This window comes from Canis lupus, chromosome 11 (genome assembly GCF_011100685.1).
Source record: "Canis lupus familiaris isolate Mischka breed German Shepherd chromosome 11, alternate assembly UU_Cfam_GSD_1.0, whole genome shotgun sequence".
NCBI lineage: Eukaryota > Metazoa > Chordata > Mammalia > Carnivora > Canidae > Canis > Canis lupus.
In genome coordinates this window covers 65,414,423-65,429,881 of record NC_049232.1, presented here as the reverse complement: position 1 = coordinate 65,429,881, position 15,459 = coordinate 65,414,423, and the positions used below count along the sequence as shown (strand labels likewise).

The 15,459-nt window shown below is 46.1% G+C and overlaps 1 protein-coding gene across 9 annotated transcripts in view; it reads right to left on the bottom strand.

Moving 5' to 3' along the window:
* The window catches only part of PALM2AKAP2 (PALM2 and AKAP2 fusion), a 331,098-nt gene that overhangs the window by 107,341 nt on the left and 208,298 nt on the right, over positions 1–15,459 (bottom strand). Inside the window, exon 1 of one of the 9 annotated variants that reach the window (XM_038553078.1) lies at positions 749–879. The exons of the other annotated variants lie outside the window; for them this stretch is intronic. The gene's annotated coding sequence lies outside the window, so the exon portion shown is untranslated. Of the gene's footprint in view, positions 1–748; positions 880–15,459 lie in introns of those variants that run through there. 9 annotated transcript variants of the gene reach the window in all.

The window sequence follows — 15,459 nt, the reverse complement described above, 5'->3', positions numbered from 1 at the left end:
ACAAAGGGCCTCAAGAGACGCACCCTCCGGCACCCTCCGGCACCCTCCGGAACCCTCCGGCTTTTTCTGGGATGAAGCAGCCCCGGGTCCCAGCAGCTGGGGGCTCAGCCCCAGGCCCAGCTCGTGGGCTCGGCGCGCACCCCTCGGTCCCCGGGGGCCCCGGAGCGCAGCTCGCGGACCCCGCTCGCCAGGCTCGGGCGGGTCGGGAGCCCCCCCCCCACCTCCCCCGCCCCGGCCCCGGGGTCCCGGCGCTGCCATCTGAGGACCTGCGTCTCCCTCCGGAGCTGGAACCGGCGGCTCCATCCTCGGCTGCTCCCGGGTCTGCAGGGGCAGCCCCGGCCGTTAGACGGTCCCCGCTTTCCCCGTCCAGCCCCGCTCCGTGAGCGTGTGAGTGTGAGTGTGTGTGAGTGTGAGTGTGGGTGTTAGGGAGCAGGGGAAAAGAGGTCTTCAGTCAATTTTTTTTTTAAGCACATATTAGCAACTATCGAGTAAAGCAGCCGGAGGCCCGGGCCCCCTCCCCCAAACCCGGGAATTCAAAGCCACATGGCCCCAGCCCTTTCCAGCCGGGCCCCCTCCCGCACACGCTCCGCGGGGCAAGGCCAAGGACCCCTTCCTCGGGGGACAGCCCGCGATCCTTCCGAGGGCTCCCCAGATCTGCAGCCCCCCCGGGGTCCCCAACATCAGGGGGCGCCCCGGGGACTCGGTGTCGGGGGTCTCCGCCCCCCCACCCCCGGCCTGGGCCACCCACCTCTGCGCGCGGGATCCCGGGGGAGGCGGCCCTCGAGCTGGGCTCCAGGCTCCGGGCTCCGGCGCGGCTGCTGCCCTGCCCCGGCTCGGGCGGCCCAGAGGCTCCGGGAAGGCGGCGAGCGGCAGCCCCGGCGCGGGGCGAGCGCTTCTGGCCGGAGGAGCCGCGGCGGGGAGGCGGAGGGGAGCCGAGGGCCCGGAGCGCCGCCCCTTCCCGCCCCTCCCGCCCCGCCCCCACCTCCCCGTGGGTGGACTCGGAGCCCGGACCGGGAAACCACGCAGAGAATGAATGGGTAGAGGGGAGGGATGGAGAGACGGACGGATGGAGGGATGGAGAGACGGACGGATGGAGGGATGAAGGGACGGATGGATGGAGGGATGGAGAGACGGAAGGATGGGCGGCTGGTGGGATGGAGAGATGGACGGATGGATGGAGGGATGGAGAGAGGAAGGATGGACGGATGGACGGATGGAGGGAGGGAGGGAGGGGCCAGTGCAGGAGCAGGGGCTCCGTGCCTGGGGACCCGGCCCTGTGTCCGCCTACGGGTGGGCGTGCCGGGTGGGCGTGCCGGCGTGTGCCCCCGCGGACGTGCCTGGGGTGCACATCCTGCGTCTGGGTGGGTGGGAGCGCGGGGGTGCAAGCGCGGGGGGAGCGATCGGCAGCACGACTGTCCCCGGGTAAGCGCGACCGCCCGCAGCCCTTAGGAAGTGCGTCTCGGTGACAGGCGCGGGGTCCCCCTGCGTTTGGGGGGCTCTCCCCATATGACCCAGAGGCCGAGGTGTGGACCGCGAGGTTTCCGTCGTACTGCCCTCCCGGGTGGCAGCCGGGGGCCTGGCGTCCAAGCTGGTACTCGAGGTGGGGCTCCCCTAGGCCGCCCCCCCCATCCATCCATCCCTCCCTCCCTCCCTCCAGCGTGGTCTGAAATTTCAGTCTATAATCCCCACCCCCACTATGAATATTTAAATAATGTTAATGACCCTTTGAACAGGGACTGTCTGGAAATCCTCTGAGGACACACGCACAAAACACCCCACACAGAAATCAGCATTTTTAAAAAGCCAGCACTTCTCTGACTCTGCAGGATCTCTGCAAAGGGAAAAGAATGTGAAGCCTGGCTTCTTGAATTCAACTTTCCGCTAGGAATGATGGGGTGTTCGTTTGCCTTCTTCTCTCTCCTGCTTTGCAAGTCGGAGCCCCTTGCCCTCTTTTGGGTTTGCATTCCAGGGTGGGCCAGCTTCCTTCTGCTCCCCTGGCCAAGGTCCTGGGGGCCTCTCCTGAGAGTCAGTTCTGCGTGCCAAGCTCAGCAGGAGGGACAGCTGCCGTTTGGTTCTTCTCTCCTAATCCACAAAGGTCCTGGATCTCCGATACAAAGAAATGATATCATCGGGAACTGCCCAGAAAGTCTGTCGGGCTAAGGACACGTTGACAACAGCAGGGTCCGCAGAAAAAGCTTCTTTCCTGTCCTGAGCTTTATTCACACCTTTTACCGGAGGAAGGGGATAGAGTCCACAATGGGGAGGTCAATTGTTCTCTTCGGGGTTCCTGAATGTCAATAGGATTCTTTTTCTGGCCACTTAGGAATTGTTTTACCAGCCTTCTGGTAGGTCTCCACTCTTGAATTTCAATAGAATTTACCGACCCCCCCCCCCCCCTTGGAGATTACCGAGCTTCGTCCTCAATCAATTCCTGTTCTTTCCTTTCCTTCCTTTCTTCCTCCCTTTTCCTTCCTTCCTTCCTTCCTTCCTTCCTTCCTTCCTTCCTTCCTTCCTTCCTTCCTCTCTCCTTTCCTCCTTCCTTCCTTGCTCCCTCTCCCTCCCTTCCTTCTTTCCCTCCCTCTTTCCTTCCATCCTTGTAGCTCCTTGAGTCACTGACTTAAGGAGTTAAATATCTGGTTGCCCTACATCATGATCTATTTTTAACATTTTAGTGACACCTGAAAAACTCACATCCAAATGAGCATGTTTGGGTACAGTTGTTTATTTCTATGGACCACAGACTCTCCAAAGAAAGATTCTAAAATTACAGCAGAGGTGAGCTTTTATAAACAGTATTATGGCAGGGGCATTGTGAGTCTTTCTTCTTTATGTTTTTATAAATTAGAATAAATGTAAAGTTTATAAATCAAATTTGTTTCATTATTCACACTGGCTGAATTACATCCTTCCTAAAGCAACATTGATGTTAATACCAATTTTTTTAAAAAAAGAGAGAGAGAGAAAGAGAAAACAGGGGGGCGGGTGGGGGGGGCAGAGAGAGAGGAAGAAGGAGTCTTAAGCAGATCCCCTGCTGAGCACGGAGCCCAACAACAGGTTCTATCTCAGAACCCTGAGATCACAACCTGAGCCAAAGCCAAGAGTCAGACGCCTAACCACCTGTACCAACTAGGCCCCTCGATCTTAATATTAATTTTAATTTAACAGTACTTTTAATATTGACTAATATTAATTTTAAAGCTCTGGTATATCCTACACAAAACTATTGGGAATATTAATTTAGCAAAATTGCATGTTCAATAGATATTAACTTACAAGAACATATCCTTTTCTTCCATCTTATAAGATATTAAAGAAGTAGCCATGATTATATTAAACACTTTAAAATACATAATATATCTAAAAATATATTTATATATTTAAATATAAAATGCTTGGTACATATTAGGTGCTCAGAAATATTTGCTTCATTTGTTTGATGAAATCAGCACAAGGGTAGGAACATCTGCATGTGAAAGCAAAAACTGTTCTTAACTAGCATTTTCTCCTCATTTATTCCCCCTCAGTCAATGGTTGGTTCTCAGTCAAGGGTGATTTGACAACCCCTTGCCCCCAGAGGACATGTTGGCAATATCTGGAGACATTTTTGATTGTTACAATGGGGCGGGGGTGCTGCTGACATCTAATGGGTGAGGCCAGAGATATCGCTTAACAGCACTCCAGCAACAAAAGATTATTCTGTCCCAAATGTCAGTAGTGCTGAGGTTGAGAATCTGACCCTGGACTCAAAGCCCATACTAAGGACCACAGACATCAGGACCACTATAGTTACCAAAAATGCAGATTCCTGGGCCTCATCTGTACCTACTAAATCAGAATCAATGGGGGCAGGGCTAGGAAAACTTTTAACAGCTGCCAACAGGGTGTTAAGAACCTGAAAGTATGAGAAATCCTAGAGATGGGAAAATCTGGCTTTACCATCCAGCACAGTCTTTTTTTCTTTCTTTCTTTCTTCTTTTTTTTTTTTTTTTTTTTGGAGAGCACCTCTGGGTGTGAGCAAGAGGAGTGGCAGAGGGAGAGAGAGAGAGAAAATCTTAAGCAGACTCTACATTGAGCACAGAGCCCAACACACAACCCCAAGATCATGACTTGAGTGGAAATAAGGGCGCCCCATCACCCAGCACATTCTTGTGGGTACATCACATCATATGTGTCTCAACCTGATAATGATTATTAGAGTAGAGAATATTTTATGAAAGAAGCACATTTAGTCTCCTAGATGCACTTTAAAAGCACATTCAAAGCAAAGAAAGGGCTACTAATTCTATGGGGGGGGGGGGAATCTAGCTGGGATGTATAAATATTAAATGCTTCCAACAGCTCTACACCATCCAGGACACGAAACCTATGGAAATGTTGCTTAACAGGAGAAGAGCTCAGGGTTTCTTTTGCTATGACCTCCTCCAGTTATATTTCTGCTCCTTTTGCATCTGCCATGTGGCCGGCCCACTTTAAACTCCACCCCTGAGCAACAGTGGCCTCCAGGGAACCCAGGAAATACAACTTACTTACTAAAGAAACACAAAAGTACAGGTTAGTTTCTGGGAAAGAAAGTCAGCCTAGACACAATTTGACAAGACCTCTTCTTTCTCTCTTCCCAAACTGAGCCAAATGAACGAAATCCAGCAAATAATGGTCTATCAGTAGCTACATGCCTCCAACCTAGAGAAGAGTAGAAGTTGAAAAAAAGACTTGCGAGTGGCTCAGAGAGGTGACTTGCAAACCCAAAGGAGGGCCAAGACTGGCCAATCACAAAAGAGAAATTTCCACTTTCTCCTTCTAGCAAGGAGAAACATCAAAAAGCATCAGTTGGGTGTAATCCTCATACGTTAAAGGTGTCCCACCGAAAATAAAGGATTGCTAGGAAAAAGAAGGAGGAGGAGGAGAAGGGGAGGGGAAAAGGAGGGCAAAGGAAATAAAACCAACACCAGAAAGACTGGCCCCCAACAAACCAATCGCCCTACATCTGTGGGGCTTTCTCATGGAGCAACAGGTAAAATCATTGGAGAGTTAGGAACAATCTCAATCCCAAGAGTTTCTCCATAGGGCCAGATGTAAAACTGAAAATCAAAGAGAAGAAACAAAAACTGGGGGAAATATTTGCAACATACATAACAATGAGTTACTATCTATAATATGTAAGGAGTTCTTACAAATCAACAAGAAAATTGAAGAAAATCACTAAATACCTAATAGAAAAAAAGATAACCTAGATCATCTAGCAGTTTATCTAGTTTATAGATGAATAAGCATACCTGGCCATGGAACTTATGAAAATACGCTCAAACTCTTCCTAAAGAAATGCAAGTGAAAATATTGGAACAATATATTTTGCCTATGAAATTGGTGAATACATAAAATAGAAATTTTATTTATTTCTGGCGAGGGAATGATGAAAATTAAGTGATTGTTGCACTCTGTTGATGGGACTATACATTAATAAATTGGTAAATTCAGAATTGGGGGCTATCTCTTGAGATAAAAAATGTTTGCACAGCTCAAGTGCAATTCACTTTTGGAATTCAGAAGCTTATAAAATCCATGGAGCCAGATGAAAGACTGGGGTGGTGGGGAGTGTCAGTGAATGAGAAAATCCTGATTGTCAATAGGCCAAAAGAAAGAGAATATTTCATGTACACTTTCAAAGTTTCAAAACTGTGCTGTGCTGTGTTGTGATGTAAGTACCCCTGGTAACCTGGGGACCTCTTAAAACAGCATTTGCTTGGAGAACCAAAGACAAGGGGCTTGTATGAGTCTGGGATATCAAGCAAGATGGATGTGAGATGAAGAAGTCAGACAATATAAGAAATCAGAACAAGAAGTGACCAGAAGAACTAACTCTCCACCCCCTGCCACTTGAGTTAAAAGTCCATAAAAATAGTGGGGCGGGCATTGGACATCTTCCACTTTGTAGGGGTTCGAATAATTTTAGTTTAAGTATAAAAGGCAAGATTTATCCCTGCTGGCTGCAAGACTTGGGATGGCCAACCAACTAAGTCCTAGGACTCACACAGGTCATTTGCTCACTTTCTAAACCAAATAATGGTTTTACCTTATTCATCTGGACGTTTTGTATGTCTATAGATTTCCCACTTAAGACATTTCTCCACTGATGCCTGATTCTCATTTAAAGGCAAAAAAGGGCATCTCTAGATAATGTGGCTTTTTTCATAGAAGGGATGACCCATCCACAGAACGTTTTAACCATCAACTTTTTGAATGTACGACACATAAGACTGACATGGGTCCGTCAATGGACTCTTTGTCTGGACTCATAGTTGTGTTTCATCCGATTAAAAACACCCTTCTTGGGCAGCCTGGGTGGCTCAGCGGTTTAGCGCCTGCCTTCGGCCCAGGGTGTGACCCTGGAGACCCGGGATCGAGTCCCACATCAGGCTCCCTGCATGGAGCCTGCTTCTCTCTCTCTCTCTTTCACTCTCTCTCATGAATAAATAAATAAATCTTAAAAAAAAAAAAAAAAAAACACCTTTCTCAAAGCCAAATCTTCAGATCAGTGTTTTCCAAGCTAGCTCACATCCCGAGTAGCTGCAGGAGAAAAAAAATTGGGGTCTGCTTCCCTAGAAGACCCAAGGCCCAGGAATCTGTATGTGGTTAAGCTTCCCACATGATTCTGTTAGCCAGCCTGGTCTGGGAGGCACTGGGAGTGGACACAGTCCTTAGGCAGGAGAAGGAGAGAACACGTGGACACAGAGATAGGGACAGTGTCATATGAGAACACTTGGCTCTTGGAGCATGTTTACTCCCATTCTTGGCCTCGTTAGAGATGCCTGCCTTTCCTTCCTTTCCTCTCCAGGGTCTCTGGCTTCCTGTATCCAGTAAGTTCCTTCCCTGCCTGTGCCACATTTATTTCCTTTTCCTGCATCCTCACACTTGACCTCTCCTTTGCCAAACCTTCTAACACAAGGAAACGGTGACCTGATTACATTTGCCCCTGCCGTTTGAGACTCTTTTTCCAAAAGACCTTTAAAATCAGTCCAAATGAAACATTCCAAAACCCAAGCAACTTTTGCCCATCTGACTTTGTCTTTATTTCGTTCCACACTGTAGCTGGACTGTAAATTCTCTACATGGACAAAGTGAGATCACATCGCCCAGATTGCCCATTGTAACATAGTTTTACGCAGTAGCATACAGAGAAAGTCACACAGTATTCCAAACTAAAATATTCAATGAAAAGCAGCTACATGGGAAGCCCCGTGTTGGGGAAAGTGGAGGAAAAACTCTATTTGTTGGTGGGAGGGAGACAAGGTGAGGAAGGAAGAGAGCACAGGGGACAGAGTCTCCTGGTAAGGGAAGCAAGAAGGCATCAATGGCTACGTGGGACAAATGTTGGGACAAATCTCGGTCCCACCTCCTCAGTTCCAGAGCCTCAAAGCTCATGTGCTAATGACAAGAATGTATTCGTGTATTACTTAGGTATTTAACAACAACAAAGCCATAGGAAATGCGCTTTGTTTGTGCACTTTGTGTCTTTGTTTCTTGGCTGAGGATTTTATCTCATTTAACAACTGGAACATTTAAAAAAAAATCACCTTGGGGTGCCTGGCTGATTTAGTAGGTAAAGCATCTCTTGGTCTCAGGGTCATGAGTTCCAGCCCCACGTTGGGTACTTCAAAAAAAAAAAAAATCTATTGAACATTCCAGAGTTCGTGCCCTCATGGAGACAAAGCATGAACCAAGGTACTCTTTAAAGCCTGGCACTGAAAACATAAAATACGCCCAATATACGTGGGCTGTACACAGTGTGTTCCCAGACTCTGGGAAGCGGTGCCCCCAATGCCCACCACAGTCTTCACTGAGTAAACTCAGTGGATCTGCTTCTCATTAATGATCTGTGTTTTAAATGCAAAACAACCTTTCTTTCCAGGGGTGTTTAATTCCTCTTCAATTTTAGGTAAGATAGAGAATGATTTTTTATGTGTCTTTTTTTTTTTTTTTAAGATTTATCTATTTTAGAAAGAGAGAGAGTGTGTGTGTGAGTGGGAGGGACAGAGGGAGAGGGAGAGAAAATCTCAAGATTTTCTGAATCCAAGAGCTGGACTCAGGGCTTGATCCCATGATCCTGATCATGAGCAAAACCAAGAGTTAGACACTCAACTGACTGTACCCCTATATTTTGTTTTTAAAAAATGAAACTATAACATTTTCCCAGGAATTCCCAACTTCCCCACCAAACTTTGAAGTACAGGTTGTTTATTCATTTATGGAAAGGACCATAAGGGTTTTCAGTAATACTAGGAGCGGAGAAAGACCAAATCTTGACATCTTAAATAATTCTGATTATCGCAAAGGCAGTTTTCGCAGTCGTTTCTGACTTAGTCATCAAATGTTTTAATATCGAGAATGATCCAGTGAGAAAGTAGGCTTTTTTTCCTTCTACAACACTGAACACATTAAATTATTTACCCTAGTGTTAAGGTAAGTTCACCAAAGACGATGAACTATATTAGGAAGGCATTTTAAGTTTATATTATTTAAGTTTCTATATACTCAATATATTGTTAAGTATAGATAGTTAAATTTAAGTTACTTACCTAAGTAGCCACTAAGATTCTTAAGAGTTAAGATCATTTAAATATGGAAAATGCTAATCACTGCTTCTATTTAATGCTTCTGTTGGGATGGGACCTTGGCCAGTGTAATATCACTTTAGAAGCCAAGACGCTTATGCTAAAAGCCCGCACAGCCACAGCATCCATGCGGACTCTGCACCTCCTGGGGTCAACGCCTTCCCCACAGCTCCCTCTTCTCTTCTCCTCCTTTCTTGCCCTCCCCCTTTCTCTCTTCCTTTTTCTTTCTTTTCTTTTCTTTTTTTTTTTTTTAAGATTTTATTTATTTATTCATGAGAGACGCAGAGAGGGAGGGACAGAGACACAGGCAGAGAGAGAAGCAGGCTCCATGCAGGGAGCCCGATGTGGGACTCGATCCCTGGACCCCGGGATCACATCCTGAGCCAAAGGCAGATGCTCAACCCCTGAGCACCCAGAACCCCTCTTTTTCTTTTTAGACCCTGCCTGGTTAATGTTCGGAACAGGCCCTGCAAACTCAAATACCTTAAGAAGCCTGCTTCTCTGACAGAGAACAGACCCAGGTAAAGCTGCCAGGTACCCCAAACCCTTGGTGACTCCGGGGATGGGCTCAGGCACCCAGGAGCCCTGGGCTACACTGCTAAGTAATTTATAGACCTGCTAGATAAGATAGGCGGTACTGAGACCAGGGCGGGGTGTTCAGATAGACGACTGCTGCTGCTCCTGTTTTTTATTTTAAGCATTTTCTGTATTTGCTTGGGGTGGGGGAGGGCATAGCAAAATGCCAGACAGGAGAATAAGAGCTGGGGGGGAGCACGACATGTCACGCAAGCCACGGCCCTCATCTTACAGGATAGCCAAGTGTCCATGAAAGACAGAGTCTTCGGGAGCCAGAGGCCTGGCAGGGAATCCTGATCTGTCCCCTGTTCACTGTCTCTCTCTGAATCTCACGTGTAAAAGGCAGATCAGAACGTCGACCTTACGTGGTTGCCCTGAGCTCCATAAGGAGATCATCCCCGTACAGCCCTAAGCTCAGGGCCCACTCCAAGGTCAGAACTCGGGGCGTCAGTTGTTAGCGGAGCAAAGGAATCCTAGGTGGGGGACGGAACCTGCACAGAACCACCCAGCAGCACTGACCTCTACCTCTGAAACTAATAATACAGTATATGTTAATTAGTTGAATTGACATTTTTTTTTTTTAAGAATAGCAAAAAGGAAAAAAAAAAAAAAGAACCACCCAGCAAGTCAAAGTCAGGACTCAAAGGTACACCGGCTCACTCACTGTCAGCCCAGCAGTGTGAAGTTCTTTGCTGTAAGCTTGCTTCCTTTGGTCTTTTTATCATTTCTAGAGCAGTCAATAAATAATAAGAAGTGCCCAGGATGGGGCACCTGGGTGGCTCTGCGGTCAAGCGGCTGCCTTTGGCTCAGGCCATGATCCCGGGGTCCTGAGATCAAGTCCCGCATCGGGCTTTCTTTGCGGGGAGCCTGCTTCTCCCTCTGCCTGTGTCTCTGCCTCTCTACATCTAGTCATGAGAGCATGAAAAAATAAACAAAATCTTAAAAAAAAAAAAAAAAAAAAAGCAGTACACGGGATGGTGAGGGAAAGCCCTGGTTTCAGGGTCAGGTGGACGTCCCCCCCCATCCCCAGTGCCCCAGCAGGAAGGCCGCACAGGTGCAGAGGCTGCGGTACCACCTGTTGGCACCCCGGGCACCAGGACGGCAGTGCAGCCAGTGGAGCTTTAGGCTCGGCTCAGGCCTCTATATTCCGTGGTGCTGGACAGGCTGACGACACTGCCACGGACACGAACACGGCGGGGCAGGCAATGAAGTCTCCACGCTGACACTCTCAGAAGGGGGTGCCTTCGGGGCGCTGTACGCAGAGGGCCCAGTTCCTACAGGAGGGGGCACTACCTGGGGCCAGAACAGGGATCCTGCGGCGCTGAAGTGGCCAGAGTCAGTGTCCCCCCCACTCCGCCCCCTGCTCCCCTCTTCTTCAGCCTCTGCTCTACCTATTGCTTTGGTCTGGTGGGCCTTGGGGCCACTCACCTGCCCTGCATCCACCAGCCCTGGAACCCCTCCTGCCTCACACGCTTCCCTCCACCTAGAAAGCCCTTCTTCTCACCTGCCCCGGCCCGTCCAGGCCTTCCCCTTCGAAGGCCTCTTCCTCACTCTGCCCCCAAGGCTGCTGTTCCCCCACCACAAGCTTCTTCCCTCCATTCCCATTATCCTGACCTCCCCTCAGATAGACACATTCCATTGAGTGCACCCTAGAATCCTACCTGCAGCTCCTCATGTTCCCTCAAGCATCCATCAAATCCACATATTCCAGCCAAAGTCCTCCCGGCCACTTAGCTCCCCTGTGCCTCAGTTTCCCAATCTTTAAAATAGGGACAATTACAGAGTATCTTTATCATGATCCTGTGATGAGTATAGGATGAGTTAATGCTAACAAAGTCCAGAGAACCTACCTCTTAGTTCTCAGTAGGTGTTAGCTACTTACTATTTATCTGTGCCAGTCTGTACTCAGTAATCTCACCATGTTTGGTCGAATAAGCCACAGTGGTCTTAGATCAGATCAGCTCTTTTTTTTTTTTTTTAAGACTTATTTATTTATTTATTCATGAGAGACACAATGAGAGAAAGAGGCAGAGACACAGGCAGAGGGAGAAGCAGGCTCCATGCAGGGAGCCCGACGTGGAACTCGATCCCGGGACTCCAGGATCACGCCCTGGGCCGAAGGCACATGCTTAATGGCTGAGCCACCCAGGGATCCCAGATCAGATCAGCTCTTGCCTAATTCCTTCTCCTAGAGAATCATGACTATTTTCCTGTTGTTACATTTTTTTAAAAAGATTTTATTTATTTATTCATGAGAGACACAGAGAGAGAGAGAGACAGAGACACAGGCAGAGGGAGAAGCAGGCTCCATGCAGGGAGGCCGATGTGGGACTCAATCCCAGGATCCCAGGATCATGACCTGAGCCAAAGGCAGACGCTCAACCGCTGAGCAACCCAGATGCGCCTCCTGGTTGTTAAATTTTAATTAAAAAATTTGGGCATGCCTGGGCGGCTCAGTGGCCAATTCTTGATTTCAACTCAGGTCATGATCTCAGGGTTATGAGATCGGGCCCCACAATGGTCTCCGCACTAGGGGTGGAGTCTGCTTGAGGTTCTCCCTGTCCCTGTCCCTTTGCCTTCCCTCCCCCAAATAAATAAATAGATGACTAGATAGATAAATGAATGAATAAATAAATAATTTTCCCAATTATAAAAGAAATGTGTCCTCATTATATGGAAAGCACTAAACCGTGGGCTCGGAATAGAACAGACCTTGGGCTGCATCCTGATTCCACTCTTAAAGATTCTGTGATCTTGGGAAAATCCCTTACTTCCTCAGAGCATCGATTTCTTCATCTATTGTACCATCAGGACCAGGAGGGTACCTGCCTCACAGTTAGCTGTAAGTGTTAAATGAAATAATGCTGGTAAGATAACATAGTGCCCTTATGAAAGCTAGGAAAGAAGGGAAGGAAAATCTAGAAAGGGAAGAAAGAAGGAAGGAAGAGAAGAAAGGATGGAAGGAGAAAGGAGGGAGGGAGGGAGGGAGGGAGGAAGAGTGAGAGGAGATAAGAAACAAACAGGAAGATGGGTCAAGATCATCACAGGATGGAGCAGCCCTGGTGGCTCAGAGGTTTAGCACCACCTTTAGCCCAGGGTGTGATCCTGGAGTCCCGAGATCGAGTACCAAGTCGGGCTCCCTGCATGGGGCCTGCTTCTCCCTCTGCCTGTATCTCTGCCTCTCTCTCTCTCTCTGTGTCTCTCATGAATAAATAAATAAAATCTTTAAAAAAAAAAAAAAAAAAGATCATCACAGGATAAGAAAAGTTTGATGAAGTCCACATGGAGAAAAAAGATTAATTTAATAAACTGTCAAATACGATGAAAAATGCTTAGAAACAGGATGCATTTTTTTATTTGAAAAAGAAGGAAGTTTTCTGCCTCTTTTGCAATGCCATTTCTCTGAAGAGGGATTTCCCTATGTCACTCATGCAATAAACTTAATATAAACTTGGAAATTTTTTCATTATTTGGGTTTTGTTCGTATTTTCTTTGTAAGAACAAACATTTAAAACACATTAAGAATAATGAAAACAGTAGCTCTTAGTAGGTGAATATTTATCTATTTCTCAACTTTACATAAGCTCTTATTTTCAGAATTTCCAGAGGATTTAGTGACATCAATTTGAAAAGTCACTCTTAAAATTTGAATCTGGTTAAATATGGTACACCTCGTACAAAAGCGTGCAACACAACATTCAATAAATTGATTTTTTTACCTACAAGTTAACAAATACCATATAACATAGGAGCGTTGATATTTTAGGAAACACTAAATGAAGAAACCGACCTAAGCTCAGGCCTGGTGGGTATAGTAGTCTCCTAATAAATACTGCAGGACATCTATATGCTGAATTTCTCCAGATTCAATGAAAGGTCTATTTATTCACTGTGGGCCCAGCTTCCCTTATTTACTGAAGAGGCAGCTCTGTTTTATCATATTCATGAATCACCACAGTAGAATGATAAGGAAAATGTAATCAGAATATTGATAGGATGAGGACCCAAGGGCAAATCTGAAAAACAACCAAATCACAGGGATGAAATCTAATCTTATCCCACCAGATAAACTCCAGCTTTGTACTGAAGAACAAATGCAAACAGAACTACATAAAAGCTCCCTTATTGATCAGGGGCTGAGAGACCTACTTTATACATTTGCATACGAACCTTGTCATTTTGTTCTACAAGGCAGAGCAGTGTGACATAGTCATTAAGAGCAAGGGCTGCCTGGTTAGATCTGGGCTCTGAGACTCCTTGGCTGTGTCTTTGGGCAAGTTCCTTAGTCTCTCTGTACCTTTTCTTCCTCTGTAAATTACTCATAGTACCTATCTCACAGGGTTGTGGGAAGAATCAAATCATAATCATATAATCCTCTAAGGATCCTGGGCAATGGCCAACACATGGGAAGTTCTCAATACATTAGAATAAATATCTTCTAAGGATATCACTATCCACATTATGAATATTACCCTCATTATTCATTTCTCTAAACTGAACGAGACTAGAAATTCAGCACATCCGAGATGAAAGCTTACCAGTCTATGAGCATTTGGAGATCATGATGATCCGTTCAATATCCTACCTGCTAGCCCAGTACCTTTTGGGAGAGGGAGTGGGAATTGCAGCAGCAGGGACCTTTTCCTTTTCAGAAATAGACATAAGAGTGCCGAGCTAAAATAAATGTCCTGTCTCCATTGGCTCATTTCTGAAGAAACAATGGTTGCAATAACAATAGGCTCCAGTTACACCAAAACAGCCTTGCTCTTGGTATGGAAGCCTTGTTAGTGTTTTGCCCTCTGTTCTCCCAGCCAATCAATCACCTTGTCTGAGCATGTTTTCTCTCTTTACGTACAACTGACACATATGTCATGATTTTGACCAGGTTAACTGCAAGCTTTCACTTCAACAGAAAAAAAAAGCAAGGAGGAAGGCCCTTGGGGGGTGGGTAGAAGAGAGATGGAAAGGAAGGCATTTGATCATTTATCTAGAGGAACATTAGGTGCTCACTTAAACAATCTTAAATACTTGTATAATGAAGCAAGATGTTTCTGCCTATAAATCCAACAGATATTCCTGGGATTTACACTTAAGATTTATGAGACCTCTGTGATGTGCTATGTTTCAGAAGGACAAGGCCTATTGTAAATGGCCATGTGAGTAATTTGTTTTTTATTTTTTATTTTTATTTATTTTTTTAAAAAAATATTTTATTTATTTATTCATGAGAATACACAGAGAGGAGAGAGAGAGGCAGAGACACAGGCAGAGGGAGAAGCAGGCTCCATGCCGGGAGCCCGACGTGGGACTCGATCCCGGGACTCCAGGATGGCACCCTGGGCCAAAAGCAGGCACTAAACTGCTGGGCCACCCAGGGATCCCCCGAATAATTTGTTTTTTTTAGGAATAACTTGGGGCCATTCTAAATGCTCCCAGACATTCATGATAATTCATTAATAAATGAACTGGATAGGCAAACTCCTGCTTAGGCAGGAACCAGATTGGTGACTTTCCAAGAGCACCAAAGACTAATGACTTCTGCATTTGGTTTGCTTACCTTAGTTCTATGGAAGTCATAGAACTTCAGTACTTGCCAATGAGCCCCTCATAAGAAGACAGGCTTATCTGCAAATGGGCTCTGACCTACATGGATAGAGACTATTTCTAGAGCTTTATCATCATTAGATGCTGGAATGCTAGAAATGAACATAAGAGGAAATGCACTGGTGTATCCAGGAAATATTTGTGAATGTATCAGATCTTTGACTTGGAATATCCAGGCCACTGTCATCTATTTTAGGAGGTGACCACGCAGAGGGAGGGGAATTTTACCAAGTAATAGAGTTGGTAAAAGTGCAAGAAAATTTTGTCAACATTTTAAAAACTGGGATGATGAAGCTATCTGCAGAAAATGAAATCAGGCCAACTGATAGCTCAGCTAAAATTAAAATTCTAGAATGGGCTTCAGAAAAATCATAACATGCCCAGATTGAGGAAAAGGTAGCGGGTTTTTGTTTTTTGTTTTCACTCCAGAGAAACAAACTGGGGACAGTTTCCTATAGTTTCATTTCATAGAGAAACCAATGAGGTATAGATCTTGACCTTGGTCAGGTTTGGAAGCCCTTATTTCTAGAAAAAAAGAAGTCAGGAGAGGTCTGTTGATAGGTTAGCAGTATATTTTATTAACTGAAACTGGATATATTTGTCTGATTTAAAGCTTCATATAACAAATTGTAATCCTCGAATGAAGTCATAGAAAAAAAAAAAATCCCAA